General features: G+C 46.5%; 1 protein-coding gene across 2 annotated transcripts in view; it reads left to right on the forward strand.

Annotated features, from left to right (window-relative positions):
- ACVR1 (activin A receptor type 1) overlaps positions 1 to 16,356 on the forward strand; it is a 140,861-nt gene that overhangs the window by 15,452 nt on the left and 109,053 nt on the right. The window contains exon 1 of one of the 2 annotated variants that reach the window (XM_068245747.1): positions 15,984 to 16,077. The exons of the other annotated variant lie outside the window; for it this stretch is intronic. The gene's annotated coding sequence lies outside the window, so the exon portion shown is untranslated. Of the gene's footprint in view, positions 1 to 15,983; positions 16,078 to 16,356 lie in introns of those variants that run through there. 2 annotated transcript variants of the gene reach the window in all.

Below are 16,356 nucleotides of genomic sequence, written 5' to 3' on the forward strand. Positions count from 1 at the left end.
TGTGTGTGTGTGTGTGTGTGTGTGTGTAGGGCTGTCCTGTACTGTGTGTGTGTGTGTGTGTGTGTGTGTGTGTGTGTGGGGCTGTCCTGTACTGTGTGTGTGTGTGTGTGTGTGTGTGTGTGTAGGGCTTTCCTGTACAGTGTGTGTGTGTAGGGCTTTCCTGTACAGTGTGTGTGTGTAGGGCTTTCCTGTACAGTGTGTGTGTGTGTAGGGCTTTCCTGTACAGTGTGTGTGTGTAGGGCTTTCCTGTACAGTGTGTGTGTGTGTAGGGCTTTCCTGTACAGTGTGTGTGTAGGGCTTTCCTGTACAGTGTGTGTGTAGGGCTTTCCTGTACAGTGTGTGTGTAGGGCTTTCCTGTACAGTGTGTGTGTAGGGCTTTCCTGTACAGTGTGTGTGTAGGGCTTTCCTGTACAGTGTGTGTGTAGGGCTTTCCTGTACAGTGTGTGTGTGTAGGGCTTTCCTGTACAGTGTGTGTGTGTGTGTGTGTGTGTAGGGCTTTCCTGTACAGTGTGTGTGTAGGGCTTTCCTGTACAGTGTGTGTGTGTAGGGCTTTCCTGTACAGTGTGTGTGTGTGTAGGGCTGTCCTGTACAGTGTGTGTGTGTGTGTAGGGCTGTCCTGTACAGTGTGTGTGTGTGTGTGTGTGTGTGTGTGTGTGTAGGGCTGTCCTGTACTGTGTGTGTGTGTGTGTGTGTGTGTGTAGGGCTGTCCTGTACTGTGTGTGTGTGTGTGTGTGTGTGTGTGTGTGGGGCTGTCCTGTACTGTGTGTGTGTGTGTGTGTGTGTGTGTGTGTGTGTGTGTGTGTAGGGCTTTCCTGTACAGTGTGTGTGTGTAGGGCTTTCCTGTACAGTGTGTGTGTGTAGGGCTTTCCTGTACAGTGTGTGTGTGTGTAGGGCTTTCCTGTACAGTGTGTGTGTGTGTGTAGGGCTTTCCTGTACAGTGTGTGTGTAGGGCTTTCCTGTACAGTGTGTGTGTGTGTGTGTAGGGCTTTCCTGTACAGTGTGTGTGTGTGTAGGGCTTTCCTGTACAGTGTGTGTGTGTGTGTAGGGCTTTCCTGTACAGTGTGTGTGTGTAGGGCTTTCCTGTACAGTGTGTGTGTGTAGGGCTTTCCTGTACAGTGTGTGTGTGTGTGTAGGGCTTTCCTGTACAGTGTGTGTGTGTGTGTGTAGGGCTTTCCTGTATTGTGTGTGTGTGTGTGTGTAGGGCTTTCCTGTATTGTGTGTGTGTGTGTAGGGCTTTCCTGTACAGTGTGTGTGTGTGTAGGGCTTTCCTGTACAGTGTGTGTGTGTGTAGGGCTTTCCTGTACAGTGTGTGTGTGTGTAGGGCTTTCCTGTACAGTGTGTGTGTGTAGGGCTTTCCTGTACAGTGTGTGTGTGTGTGTGTAGGGCTTTCCTGTACAGTGTGTGTGTGTAGGGCTTTCCTGTACAGTGTGTGTAGGGCTTTCCTGTACAGTGTGTGTAGGGCTTTCCTGTACAGTGTGTGTAGGGCTTTCCTGTACAGTGTGTGTGTAGGGCTTTCCTGTACAGTGTGTGTGTAGGGCTTTCCTGTACAGTGTGTGTGTAGGGCTGTCCTGTACAGTGTGTGTGTGTGTGTGTAGGGCTGTCCTGTACAGTGTGTGTGTGTGTAGGGCTGTCCTGTAGTGTGTGTGTGTGTGTGTGTGTGTGTGTAGGGCTGTCCTGTACAGTGTGTGTGTGTGTAGGGCTGTCCTGTACAGTGTGTGTGTGTAGGGCTGTCCTGTACTGTGTGTGTGTGTAGGGCTGTCCTGTACTATGTGTGTGTGTGTGTGTGTGTGTGTAGGGCTGTCCTGTACTATGTGTGTGTGTGTGTGTGTAGGGCTGTCCTGTACTGTGTGTGTGTGTGTGTGTGTAGGGCTGTCCTGTACTGTGTGTGTGTGTGTGTGTGTGTGTGTGTGTGTAGGGCTGTCCTGTACTGTGTGTGTGTGTGTGTGTGTGTGTGTGTGTGTGTGTGTAGGGCTGTCTGTGTGTGTGTGTGTGTGTGTAGGGCTGTGTGTGTGTGTGTGTGTGTGTGTGTGTGTGTGTAGGGCTGTCCTGTACTGTGTGTGTGTGTGTGTGTGTGTAGGGCTGTCCTGTACTGTGTGTGTGTGTGTGTGTGTGTAGGGCTGTCCTGTACTGTGTGTGTGTGTGTGTGTGTGTAGGGCTGTCCTGTACTGTGTGTGTGTGTGTGTGTGTGTGTGTAGGGCTGTCCTGTACTGTGTGTGTGTGTGTGTGTGTAGGGCTGTCCTGTACAGTGTGTGTGTGTGTGTGTGTAGGGCTGTCCTGTACAGTGTGTGTGTGTGTGTTGGGCTGTCCTGTACAGTGTGTGTGTGTGTGTAGGGCTGTCCTGTACAGTGTGTGTGTGTGTGTAGGGCTGTCCTGTACAGTGTGTGTGTAGGGCTGTCCTGTACAGTGTGTGTGTGTAGGGCTGTCCTGTACAGTGTGTGTGTGTGTGTAGGGCTGTCCTGTACAGTGTGTGTGTGTAGGGCTGTCCTGTACAGTGTGTGTGTGTGTGTGTAGGGCTGTCCTGTACAGTGTGTGTGTGTGTGTGTGTGTGTGTGTGTGTGTGTGTGTGTGTGTAGGGCTGTCCTGTACAGTGTGTGTGTGTGTGTGTGTGTGTGTGTGTGTGTGTGTGTGTGTGTGTGTGTGTGTGTGTGTGTGTGTGTAGGGCTGTCCTGTACAGTGTGTGTGTGTGTGTGTGTAGGGCTGTCCTGTACAGTGTGTGTGTGTGTGTGTGTAGGGCTGTCCTTTACAGTGTGTGTGTGTGTGTGTGTGTAGGGCTGTCCTGTACAGTGTGTGTGTGTGTGTGTGTGGGGCTGTCCTGTACAGTGTGTGTGTGTGTGTGTGTGTGTGTGTGTGTAGGGCTGTCCTGTACAGTGTGTGTGTGTGTAGGGCTGTCCTGTACAGTGTGTGTGTGTGTGTGTGTAGGGCTGTCCTGTACAGTGTGTGTGTGTGTGTAGGGCTGTCCTGTACTGTGTGTGTGTGTGTGTGTGTGTGTGTGTGTGTGTAGGGCTGTCCTGTACAGTGTCTGTAGGGTTGTCCTGTTCAATGCAGAGAGATCCATGTCTGTCAGTCAGCTGACCCCAGATGCAGAGAATTGGCAGGTTTACAACCTGTGCTCCCTCTGTAGGACTGATTGCTCTGCAGTGTGTATCCATCACACATTCCCAGTTAATACATTTACTGCAGTTTCTGGTGGGGAGCCTCCTTGCATACTGTTACCTATGATCTGCATAAGCCCCTCCATTGCCTCTCCTCTGGTGATGAGCATCAGGCATTTCCATTTTAATTACTCCAGGGGTCCCTGTGTGTGTGGCTTGGCCCATCCTGAGCCCTCAGCTTATTCTGGTGGGGGAAGGTGATTGGGGGGGGGGGGGGGGGTCATGGGGCATGGAGGTGATCAGGGCTGCCTTTTGTCATGCAGAATAGGCTGTGAATGTGACTTGCACTTTCCTGTTGATTTGAGCTCAGACCTGCTGAGAGATAAGCAGCACAATAGACAGTGTGTCTGGGCCTCCTCACTTCTATTCGCTTTGAAGTGAACCCACCGCTAACTGGTTTGAAACCAGGCCATTCATTGATTTCAGATAAAGTTTTGGCTGCCACTGTGCATTGTCAAGTGGAGAATGTGCTTTACTGGAAGGTCACCGAATGTCTCAGTTTTATTATTTGCTGCTGTGTGTTTATTGACTTTTTTTTTCCTTTCCTTGGTCTGATTGAACTGCATGAAAATATGGAGAATTCTTGAAGTCAGCATTCCAGTAGAACCGGGTATTACAATTAACATCACCAATGTATAAGGACTGTGCATTCTTTTTGTTAGAGGATTGTAGTGACAGATAGCAGAATGTAGTAAATTATTTAAAATACCAACTTTCACATTCATTATCCTGGGATCAGCATCAGAAACACTTCCTATAGCTATATGTTGGTATGTAAACCCTGTCCTCCCAGTGGTATTTAGCCTAGGCTATTTAACTATGCAGGTTTCTCCTCCCAGAGCATTCAGTGATTAGAGACAAATGAGTTAGACAGGCTCTCTATATACATGCAGGCAGCATTTCTTTCTGTTTAGCTTCAGTCCTGTGCAGCAGAGCAGGGTCCAGGGGGTGGGGTGGGGGGGGGGGGGGGGATTGAACAGACGAGCTGAACTCTCTATATACATGCTTGGTGCATTTTTCTGTTTTCCTGCTGCCCTTGCAGATTGAGGTCTAGATGATGGAGTTAAGGTAGCCATACACTGGTCGATTTGCCATCAGATCAACCAACAGATGGATCCCTCTCTGATCGAATCTGATCAGAGAGGGATCATATGGCTGCCTTTTATTGCAAACAGATTGTGAATCGATTTCAGCATGAAACCGATCACAATCTGTGAAGCTGCAGCCATCCCCCCCCCCCGGCTACATTACCCGATCCGGCTGGCGCGAGCCCCCCGTTCTCCACTGTCTTCTTCTCCGCTGGGCTCCGAGCCCGGCAGGCTTCACTGAACTTCCTGTCCCGGCAGGAAGTTTAAACAGTAGAAGTTCAGTGAAGCCTGCCGGACTCTGAGCCCAGCGGAGAAGACAGTGGAGAACGGGGGGCTCGCGCCAGCCGGATCGGGTAATGTATTGCCGCTGTATTGCGTATCCCACTCCCGACCCGCCGGAGATCGAGCAAAATCTTCCGCACGGATGGATCGACGGGAACGATTGATTTCGGACTGAAATCGATCGTTCTGTCAGCGTTTGCGCAACGATTTCACAGCAGATTCGATCACAGTGATCGAATCTGCTGTATATCGGCGGGAAAATCGTTAGGCTTATGGGCCCCTTTAGACAGATTAAAAACTCTATTTACATACAGGGTGCTTTTCTCGATGTCCTCCTTCTGTCCTGTGCAAAAGTTCAGGTCCACTTTAAAATTTAGTAATGCCACCTAACACCCCCCCCCCCCCCTCCGCATGTTGTCACGCCGCTCTGTTGTCCCAATTGGCCACGGGGACTCTGGCGGTCGGGGAGAGAAGCCTTGGCCCTGCTGGCCAGCGGTCATCACGCACGGGACCCAAGAAATCAATGCGCGCAGTAGTTTTAGCCTCGGGCTTACCGCTTCCAGCTCCCAACACGCCGTCCGAGCTCATCTCGAATACCGCCAGGGGGGTTGATGTACGTACATTTTTGTTGCGTTGTAATTGTGCGATGCAATGTTAACGTCGCACGACAATGCAACATCCCACTGTGAGCCTAACCTAAAGTTTATTATGCTGTTGCTTATCTTTTAGAGCAGATAGGGAGTTCTCGTCCGCTTTAAGGTTTTCCTAAAACTAATAAGATTTCTGTTCAGGATGATCACAAATGATTATAGGTACTCATACACTTACAGATTGCCACCTGATGTGGTAAAACGATAGATTCCTCTCTGATCTAATTCCTTCCACACACTGCACATTGCACATTCTAGCAGGGCATCTATTGAAAATCGATTGCTCCACGGTGTGGCACAGTTCAGTGCAGTGTTATGGGCCGCTGAGCGATACCACCCTTGCCCTGTCCCTGATCAACCTAAATCTTCCATCCGGCCCATCAATACTTTGGCTCCATTTTAGGCCAAAATCCAATAAAAAGGGACCATTTTGGAATCTATTCCCTGCAGATTCCATCACTCTGATGGGATGTACCTGGAAAATCCCCAAATGTGCCTGGCCTCCAACTTCTAGGATCGTCCATTGTCATTTGGTCAGTGGTGCTGCTTGCTTGTCCACTCTCCTCTCCATAGATCAGCACATGCTGCTAAACTGGGAGCTGAATGGTGCATCCATAAGGCTCTGTTCCCACTTGTTTCCGGAATACGTGCGGCCATTGGAGTCGATAATCCCCCTATTGCCCGGGGCAGATGTGCTCCCCTATATGCTATATGGGGGAATGCATCCATGTGCCTGGAATTATCGCGGATTGCACAGAAGTGCTGTCTGCTTACCGCAACGGAATTCATGGATCCATTGCAGAGTGACTAGCGTGAAGGCTTCCTGTTTGTAAAATAGGAGCCATACACAGTACGTTTAGTGATAAGTGGAGAAGAGACAAAAATGTCGGTTCCTCTGCTTAATCCGCTAAATCAATTGCTTGTAAATCATCACCTGAAACAAACTTTACAGATTGAGGTGACATAGGTCACGTGTGAACCAGGCTGAAGTCAGCTATGTTTGGGGCTCTGTCTGCAGATGGTTGGCCAGAAGAGCTTTATCATGCAAAATAGGCTATAGCACTCTTATGGCAGCCATACACTGATCGATTGCCACCAGATTGACCAACAATTACATGCCTCTCTGATCAGAGAGGGATCTAATGGCTGCCCATACACTGCACACAGATTTTGCATCATGAAATCGATTCACAATCTGTGAAGCTGCCGCCTGCCTCGGGTCACTCCTGTTCCCCCCCCCCCCCCTCCCCCCCACCAACAGCAATACATTACCTGTTCTGCCAGCGCGAGTCCCCAGGTCCGTGCTGTCTCTTTCTCTGGCTGGTCTTCTTCACTTCACTTCCTGCCCCGTCCTGTGAGAAAGGGAAGTACATACAGTAGAGGGCGCTCTGCTGTTTGAACTTCCGCTGGTCAAAGGACAGGAAGTGAAGATGAAGGCGGCCAGCCGGAGAAAGGGACAGCACGGACCTGGGGACTTGCGCTGGCAGAACAGGTGAGATTATTGCTGCGTGGGTCGTCACCAAATGATGCGGCTAACGACGCACTGCCGGTGATCGAGTGATATTTTCCGCCTGGACAGATCGATTGAATCAATTTTCGGATGGAAATCGATCGATCGCTCCATATTTGCATAATCGATTTCACAGCAGTTTTGATCAATTTCACAGCAGTTTTAATCAATCACAGTAATCGAATCTGCTGTCTGTCGGCGGGAAATCGGGTTTTTTTATGGGCACCTTTATGCCTGGTACACACCATGCAATTTTCCATCAGATAGACTGGTCGAAACGATTATTTCTCACAGGTCCGATCTGATTTCTGATCGTTTTTCTGATTGAGTTTCTGAGCACTTCTATACAAAATCAATCAGAAGAACGATTGGAAATCAGATCGGATTTGTCGAAATCGTTTCGACCTGTCTATTTGACGGGAAATTGCATGGTGTGTACCAAGCATTATTCGAGATCCAGGCTCAGATCCAGGCTCCTGAGCCAAGAGTTTCTTGCATCAGGAAGATCTACAGACGTCTGTTTCCTGGCGCGGCTGTGAGCAGTCAGATCAGGTGACGTCCATCTGATGTCTGTAGATAGCTTTATCTGTGATTGTCACACAGTTGGCACAACCACTCAGGTCACAATTACTGTGTGCTGCTTCCAGGACCATGCTCTAGCTAAAAGCTTGCTTTAAAGTGAACTTCAACTCAGAACTTCCTCTGTGCTCTAAAAGATAAGCAACAGCATAATAACCTTTAAAGAAAAATATTTTTGTTACAGCTAATGCACATCCTGCAATGAATCTGCTGTCTACTTCCTTCTTTCATGGAAGCAGACGTGGGGTTAACATCCTGTGTTTACAAATTAGGTGCTCTGCTGAGGCAGCCATCTGACACAGCTGAGAGATCAAATTACAATGGTGATTAGGCAGGCTAAACTCTCTAAATGCATACAGGGTGCATTTCTCTGTTTTCCCTCTGTCATATGCAAGAGTTCGGATCCACTTTAAGTTATAAACATGTGCAGATATTTGCTTTCCTTCTCGTACAGGGAAATATTACCTATGCTGATAATTATTTTTGTAGGAGATGCATTTTACTGGCCAAGTAAATATTGGCTAACTAAATATATTTTCAGAGAAAAAGAGCAGCAAGAGCTCTCTGTTCCCCTGCTCAGGCAGGATGCTAATCTAGGCTGAGAAAGAAACCTGCTCTCCAAAGTTTGCCTTCCAAAATACATTTACGGTAGTCAATAAAAGTTGTGGCCTAAAACAGTCTCTCCTGTCTACAGGTAACCTGATCCATGTATAGCACCACTACTACCACCTCAGTGTTGGCCCTCTGATTAATCATTTTTAAGCACTTCAGGTTAATTTTCACAGCTGAGTGAGGCCTCTTTCAGATAGATGACTGAACTGCACCCTTGCCAAGCAATTCAACGTCACGGCCGCCGCAAGCCAGTTGAATTTGGGTGCAATTTAAATGCAGCCAAATTGCAGCGATTGTAACCCTACGCCTGTCAAGCTTTTGAAGTGAACCCGAGCCAAAGCTGGGGATCAAAATCATATATTTACCCTGAACTGAAGAGAGGGAAGCCTTGGGTATACTTTAAAGAGGAGAGGAAGTTCTGAGTTCAGGAACCTGAAGTGAGAGAGGTACGGAGGCTGACATATTTATTTAAGCAATACCAGTTGTTGGGGTAGAATTTATTTATTTATATATTTTTTTTTAACAATTTTTGTCCTCATTGTCAACAGTTTGGGTGTTTGTTGCAAATCTAATTAAATACCGAACAGTAATTGCGGGAATACACGGTTCGTTTTTGCCTTCGTTTAAACCTTCGATTCGTTCGGTAAACGAATCGAGTGTTGAAAACGTATGTGAAAATAGTCATAATCTCATTATAGTTTCGATTAATAGACCCCAAAAACGAACGACTAGTGATCGAACATGTTTGATATTATCTCTCTTTATCCATCTAATCGAGCCATTGGTAGGCTTGATGGCTGTTCAGATCGATTATATATTCGTTTATGCTAGTCCGTCCCTGTAAAAAGGGATTTTCGTTTCGTTTCTTTGCAGCCTTCGATCATTGGAAAAACGAAACCATCAGAATCGGAAAAAAAAACGAAACCGTGGGTGGTGATATTAACTATATGACCGATTATTTCGGGATCGAAAAGGACAAAAGGCACAATCGAAACGAAGGTTTAAACGAAGGCAAAAACGAACCGTGTATTCCCAGCATAAAAAAGGTTGAATCTGTGGATGGTGACTTTGTGGCAGAAGGCTTAGTTGCCCGTTTACACAGCTGAACACTGGCTGGTGCAGTATTGTTGTTCTAAGAAAGGTGGCAAGCTGTGAGACCTCCCAGAGAGTAGGACAGTATGATTGTGGTCATATATTTCATTGTTGGGCAGAGGAAAAACCCAATCGTTTTTAAAGTGGGATTATAATCTCAAAACTTAAATTTCAGTTATGCCTGGCATACATGGCTCGACTGCAATCTTATCAATCGAGCCGCTGATGGCTCGATTGATAATATCTGACAGGTCCGATGACCTGCCAGATAGATTCCGCGCTCGATCCCCGCCGGCGGACAATAGCTAGGAATCGACCAGCTGATAAGGAGCGCCGGCGGGGACGAGCGGGAATCGATACGCACGGGGGTCGACCCTGCGGCTAATCGGCCGCCGGATCGACCCGTGTATGCCCAGCATTACTGAACATTTGAAAGCATTCTATGTGTAAAAATGGTTATTGGTGTCTTGATTCTGCTCCATCTTTCTTTCTGCTGAATGACTCAGCTGTTGCGAGAATGATGTGTATAGTTCAACAGAAAAGGAGGGGACCAGAGTGAAGAAGAATACTGGATACACATCATACTTTTTATTTATTTATTTATTTATTTTTGGCTGATTTACCTGCCAGATAAATTATTTCCATCATGTCCGATCTGAGAATCGATCAGATTTTTTTTTTGCAGTTTTCTGAAAGTTTTCAGTTCGTTTCTACAGAAAACGGTCAGAAAATCGCTCAAAAAAATCGATCCATTCTCAGATCGGACATGCTGGAAATAATCGATCTGGTAGGTACATCGGCTAAAAAATTGTATGGTGTGGATCCAGCAATAGGCAGAGATTGCTGGCAGTGATTGCTCATCTCTGGTTAATCAGCAAATGTAATCTGGTATTGCTCTCTGCAGTGAAAGTAAACATTTTTACACACGGAATGCTTGGGAATATTTTTAAATGTATTTTATGCAACTAAAAACAGTTACCATAATTTTAGTATTGGGGATATATCCCACTTTAAAGAGACCTTTTTTTTCTCTGACGGCCATACTGGTATCCTGACTTCACTCCATTTTACTCAAACTGTATAACGCTATGGTTTTCATTGTCAGAGACGATGGATTGTGATTGTTTCAGCTGAAAATATAGTGAGTACGTTTCCCAGCTGACCCTGTTGTAGTAGCCGACAACGTCGAGAGACCGATCTCTGGTATTCTGTCCAATCCAGCTGTCAGATCAATTCAGACCACCATAGTGACACCCTGTGGGTATAACGAATTCTGGGCATACACGGCTCGATTTTGTAGCTCGATTCTTCCGTTCGATCAATTCTCCGCACAATTCTGCAGGCTATTCTCTTATCTTCAGCTCGTTTTTCTTATCTTTTCCCATTGTCCTCCATGCAGAATCGGGCGGGAGATCGGACGTGTCGGAAATGATCTATCGAGCCATCTAAAATGACTCAAAATTGAGCCGTGTATTCCCAGCAAAACTTTATTCAATGGTACAAATAGGCAATCAACAGCGCTGTACAGTTTACTGTACAGCGCTACAAAGCACCACCGATTGCTAAACTCCTAGTGGACCCCGGAGTAAAAATTAGGCATTCGTAAAAGTTCAACTATTCTGCTAAAGCGCATGCGCAGCACGGGAGTGCATGCGCATGCTCATGTACGCGCACACGCTTGTCCAAGCACAAGAGAAAACATTCAGCCCATAGCATGAAGTGGTTAAACTGGCGCCAAAAATGCAGCAGTAATGTATAATATGGGTTTCCTTGTACATTACATCTGGCATCGTCTCAGCACTGGGCATTAGGGCCAAGCCAGACGGGCAACTGCTGCTGGAACATGTCAGGGTTACATGTCTCCACGAGCTGTGATATGTCACCACAGCATATGTCTAGAGGCGGTGATGTGTAGCTAACCGTACACTCTGCTTCAGGAGCGACTGATGTCAGCACTGCTTCTGGGAAACCGACACCTTTCAGCTAACGGACACCTGAGGTGGAAGCGACACAATTACGTAGAAGTCTGGAAAGCCAGCTACACAGAAGTCCATAGTTCAGTTTGGCAAGCAGTCAATAACTCGCTGATCACAAATAGGAGCAGCGGACTGTGTGTTGTTTTGTAACGATAGCTCCATAATCCTTCACCAGAGTAGTGGTTAGTACTCTCACTTTGCAGTGCTAGGTGCCTGGTTGGAATGCCAGCCAGTGCACTATATGCTAGGAATTTGTTTATTCTCCCCGTGTCTTGGGTGGGTTTCCTCCGAGCATTCTGGTTTCCTCCCAGTGCATCCTTAAAACGGATACATTAATTGGATTCCCCTTAAAACTGGCCCTAGAGCAGCGTTGGCGAACCTATGGCACGCGTGCCGGGTGCTGGCACGCCAACGCTAAACTGCATGAACTGGCTGCAGCGTCTACTAGACGCCGCGCCAGTTCATAGCCCGCACCCCGCTCCAGCCTGCAGTGTCTCGGGAGGCAGAGCAGGGCTACGGGAAGATGGCGCTCGAAGCCCTGTACTGGAGACTATTTGTGTCTCCAGTACAGGGCTTCAGGCGCCATCTTCCCGTAGCCCTGCTCTCTGCCTGTCAGCGCGGGAGATATGCAGGAGGATCGTCCGGGGAGCTGCGCGCCAGAGGCCAGGAGAGGAGACTTCTGTCAGGTGAGTACATTCCTTTTTTTGCAGATGAAATGTTGTCCACTGTGTTTTTCGGGTGAAATGTTGCCCACATTGCATTATTTTCTGCTGAAATGTGGCCCACTGCGTTTTTTCTGCTGAAATGCCGCCGGCGATCGGAGATCAGGAGATCCCCTTCAAAGAACGGGATCTCCTGGAGGGCTTCCCCCGTCGCCATGGCGACGGGCGGGATGACGTCACCGTCGTCATCGACGTCGTGACGTCAAAGGGGACTCCCATCCACCCCACAGTGGCCAATCAGTGCCAGGCAGCGCACGGGGTCTGGGGGGTGGGGGCGGCTGCGGCGCAACGAATAGCGGCGGATCGGTGGGTAGCGGCGGCGATCAGATGCTACACGCAGCCGACAAAGTGCTAGCTGCGTGTAGCAAAAAAAAAAAATATGCAAATCGGCCCAGCGGGGCCTGAGCGGTGCCTCCCGGCGGCATAGCCCGTGCTCAGCACGGGCTTACCGCCAGGGAGGTTAAGTGACAAGACAATATATTCTGTACAGTGCTGTTGAAAATTAGTGCTATATACAGTAAATACGAAATACTAAAATTAGGTTAGTTTTTTGAATATTTTTTTTTTATTGGACGTTTTATAGCAAAGGTAGGATAAGTGGAATTGCCTTGGTATAGTCCAACTTGGATACTAACCACCCGCATTTGGGACACAATGGTTGTTACCGTATATACTCAAGTATAAGTCTAGAAATTTAGGTCTGACTCACTAAATAAAAGTATAAGGGTCGACTTATACACGAGTCACGAGCACACTGAGTTATGTGTCTACTATTTGCGACATTCCCATTTGCAGCAATTTACCCTGTGGTAAGTGCCACTTTCTTGATAAAGTAAATGCCAAGAAAACACAGGTCTAAAAGTCCTAGCCACAACAATTAACAAGGAAAGGGGCAGGGGGCAAATACTGGGCTGCAGGAAGGGGAGGAAATCATTGCTGCAGTTAGGGGCCTGGAGGAGTTATTGGCTGCACATTAGGAACAGGAGGGGTTAAAGTGTACAAGAACTGAGCCGTCCTCGGTCTTCTCCCTCTTCGGTACCGGGTCCTGTAACTTCAGCCAGTCTGTGCAAAAGAAGTGCGCCTTCTGTGTATTTCTCTGGCGCATTTCTTTCGAGCAGACTGGCTGAAGTTACAGGACCCGGTACCGAAGAGGTAGAAAAATGAGGGCGTAGGCGTGGGAGCGATCTGTGCAAATGAGGCTGGAGGAAGCCACAGGTATGTATTAAACTTTAAGAAACTCAGCTTTGGTTTCCTTTAATGGCTGCAATACTGTATGCAGTGCAGTCAATAACCCCTCCTGGGCCCCAAGTGCAGCTAATAATTATTCCTGGTCCCCAAGTGCAGCCATTAACTTTGCTGGGAAGACTTTTACTTGAATCAATAAATTCCAGCTTATACTGGAGTCAACTTATATTTGAGTTTATATGGTACTTGAGGCTGAGGCATATGATCTTTTGCAATACATTTGCATCAACTTGGAATTATTTGCAACTCATTGTCCATCCCTTGTTCTGATAATAGCCCATATTCGGTGTCCAAAACACCGGGCATTAGAACAATATTGCCCAGTGACCCCATTGTAATTTATAAGCCTCCTTGGATTATTGGAAGACAAATTCTCAAAGTTCTCAGGTCTTCTGAGGAAGTCGGGCTTTGGCCACAAAAAGCATCAGGAAGCAGCTCATTATTGGTCATGAGATTGCGTCTTCACTGGTGCTAGAGGTGTGATTCCTCAGTATTTTCAATGTGGTACGATACTTAGACCATTCCCCGCTTGCGCATTTGAATAAGCGGTTTTCTTCAGTGCTCAGTGATGTAATCTGTGGGGACATCTAAAGTGTGTGGACTGCACTGTCTGATGTTCCCATATTTGCATTGCGATTCACTGTGCAAACGCATTGCGATTTTAATTCACTATAATGAATATCACAACCGCATTCGGAAGAATAGCCTAGCCAGGCAAGTGCAGTGCGTTGTGCTGGCCATGTGCGATTCCCCCAGCGTGAATGTGAGGAAGGGGCCTTGTACAAACTTTACAGCTGGGCAACCTGATCAAGTCAAAAACAAATAGTAGGATAAAGGATCAAGCCCTTGCGACTTTCCATCGTGTAGATTGGGCTATAGGGTTTGACCAGCCCTGACCTATATAATAGGATAAGATAAGGCTGTTTCTGATCAGTACGCCGACAGCGCATACACACGCACTACTGTCAGCTAAAAGACCGCCCAGCGGGAGAGTCCGGCAAACCAGTCATTGCCGCTGGTAGTGCATGTGTACGCACCTTAAGGGAAGGACTCCTAATATATAGGTCAGGGCTGGTCAAACCCAATAGCCCAGTCTACACGATACGATTCTTTGTGCGATTCGATTAAATCCGACATGTCCGATAGGAATTTGATTCAATTCGATTTTGTCATTGCAGAACAATGGCAAATCGAATCGAATCCCGATCGGACATTTTGGGTTTAATCGAATCGTAAATGGAATCGTAATCGAATCGCACAAAGAATCGTATCGTTTAGATGGGGCTTAAAGGTGGCCATACTCTTATGCCTAGTACACACCATATAATTTTCTGTAAGATTCTGAGTAATGCCGGGAACACAACACACAATTTTCTGTTATAGATTTACTGCAATTAGATTATTTTCTGTAGAGACTGGTGATTATCTTCTGGTTATCTCCTGCTGAGTAGAACAATGCCTAATTGCTAGGCAGATAGATGGTTAGATAGATAATTTCCATCAGCGACTCGATTGATAATAAAAAAAACTCACCGTGTATTCCCAGCATAAGAGAAAATTGTATGGTGTATTCCCAGCATAAGTACACACCATTCAATTTTCTGTAAGATTTACCTGCCAGATAGATAATTTCCAACATGTTGGAATGATCTATCTAACCATCTATCTGCCTAGCAATTAGGCATTGTTCTACTCAGCAGGAGATAACCAGAAGACCATGTACCAGAGATAATGACCAGTCTCTACCAGTACTTTACAGAAAATTGTATGGTGTATACTAGGCATAGATTTGCAGCAGATTCGACCAGCAGATTTGTCAGATGCCTGTAAAGTCTAATCTGACAGGAATCTATCTGATGTGTACCACACACTAGGAACAGATTTCCAATTGATTTAAATCTAAATGCATTATTGGACCATTATATCCAATGCAAATCTATGGTCCATCGATTTGCTGCCAGCAGCAGATCGACCTAGATTTTCCATCCTGTCAGATCAAATCGATCGATATATTTGATAGAATAGATTTCCAATGAATCGATCGATGGCTGAAATCGACCAGTGTATGGGCCCCTTAAGTCAGGTAGAAAGCGCTAACTAAAAGTAATACAGGTAGTCCCCGGTTAACGAACGAGATAGGTACTGTAGCTTCATTCTTAACCTGAATCTGTTCTTAAGTCGGAACACTGTGCCATCTCTGTCCCCTGTGCCCCAAGTGCCTCCAGTGTCCTCCTCTGTGTCACCTCTGCCCTCTGCACCTGCTTATACAAGTTTAAAAGCCATGTTTTCTTTGCATTTTTTTAAAATCGATTTGAATTTTAAAATCCAATTTGAAAAAAAAAATTTTTTACTTGTTCCTATGGAAACACGTCAAAAGTCGGGCGTTCTTAAGTCGGGGACTACCTGTAGCTGACTCCTAACTTTTTAAAGTTATCACTGTTTGTAGTCAAAGGAGCTGGCTCCTAAAGGTGGCCACTAATGATCCAATTTCTAGTGAAATATCGTTCGAGCGATCAGAAATTCTGATCGGAAGTGAAATATTGTAATACATCGTTCACTACACCATCAATGAACCAATCTTTGCTTCCTATCTATCACAACCAACAAGAAAATCCAAATTTTGGTTCGCCGAAAATGCATTCGGAGGACATTTTTTTATCACTCATTCATAATCGATTGTGTCCATCAATGGAGGTTATTTACAACCAATCCGAAATTGGACAGTTACTGGCCAACTTAAGAATGGCTGGCTGCTGGACCGGATAGACTTCTGAATATTGAATAAATGTGCTTCAAGCAAACCTGAGCTGAAAAATAGTCAAACTAAACATACATGTGTCATACTTGCCTCCCGTGTAGCCTACTTATCAATCACTTGTCTGTGGGTTCACTGTGATCAATGGAATTCTTTGTCCTCCATTTTAAAAATGGCTTCTGGGTCAGCACCCCTTTAACCAGTAATATTGCTTGAGCCATAGGGAAACATGGACATTACCTTGAAGATCAGTTGTCCTTTCAGTTATATAACTGAAAACAACTGATATAATGAAAAAAGGCCCTAAGGCATTCAGCTTCGTGAAGACAAGTCTGACGAGATCTTGTCAGAACTGGAAGGAATCGTTGTTAGAAGATTATGGTGAGCTTCTGAGAGGAACTGACGGTGAGGCAAGTATGTAATATTCATTTGCTTGTACATGTGGGTTTATTTAAATCATTTTACTCTGTTCAGGTTTCCTTTAGGGCTGGTTCACACGGACACTTAGCGGCATTTACCGTCAAGTGTTCGGGACTCGTCAGCCAAACGCTCCCATTCAAGTGAATGGGAGCGTTTAGCATCGCGCGGTTACCTTGATTAGTCGATTGCGCAAATGTAGCGTTCCGATCCCGATTTCCCGCGTTATTTCAGGCGGCCCTAAAAGCCGCATGCAGCATCCAGGGTCGCCTAGCC

This window comes from Hyperolius riggenbachi, chromosome 7 (genome assembly GCF_040937935.1).
Source record: "Hyperolius riggenbachi isolate aHypRig1 chromosome 7, aHypRig1.pri, whole genome shotgun sequence".
NCBI lineage: Eukaryota > Metazoa > Chordata > Amphibia > Anura > Hyperoliidae > Hyperolius > Hyperolius riggenbachi.